We start from the raw sequence: 839 nt of genomic DNA on the forward strand, positions 1-839 counted from the left end.
TAGATTGATCTTTCTAGTCTCCTGAACCTGAGTGGTTCCTTCATATTGGACACAAAGAGTATCCCATACGGATTTAGAAGTCTTGAGTTTCATCACTGAGTGATAGATCTCATCAGGAAGAGACATAGCTATTATAGACCGAGCACGTGTGTCTATAGCTATTTTCTTATTGTCCTCATCGCTCCACTGATGTGGAAGCTTTGGAATTTGTCGTTCAGGAATCGCGACAGTCGTAGCTGTTGCTGGAACAGCCGGAACAATAGCAAATGGAATATATGGTCCATTTTCTATGTAATGTGGAATTTCAGGATCCACACCTTCCAGAAAGAGGGACATCTGGTTCTTCCAGAGACTAAAGTTGTCACGGACAAACCGGGGAGGWTTGGCAAGAGAGCCATTATCTTTTGTGTGTGTGTGTGTGTTTGTAATTTGTAAAGCCATTTGTAAGCAGTAAGTATCTAAGAAGAGATAAATTAATACATAAAATTAGCCAAACACAAGGAAAGAAAGAAAACACTGCTCTGATACCACTTGTTGGTCCCGTAAGGGTCTACAAGAAGAGAAATAGTTTGTAGAAGGGGGGKATGAATACAAACATAGTATTTTCAAATTTAAAATATATATTGATAGAGAAGATCAATACAGATTTTACAAGATTGTTTGCGGAAAGATAAGGTAATAAAAACTTATCTAAACAATCTTTGGTTACACACAAAACTTTAGCAAATACAGGAAAAGAGATTGCTAAAAGAAAGATCCTTTACTTAAGCTAGAAGATGCTTGAAGTAAGAATAAGGTTAGAGAGAGATGCGCACTCTCTACATGGAGAAGAAACACTT

This window comes from Cynara cardunculus, assembly GCF_001531365.2.
Source record: "Cynara cardunculus var. scolymus isolate 2C chromosome LG 15, CcrdV1, whole genome shotgun sequence".
NCBI lineage: Eukaryota > Viridiplantae > Streptophyta > Magnoliopsida > Asterales > Asteraceae > Cynara > Cynara cardunculus.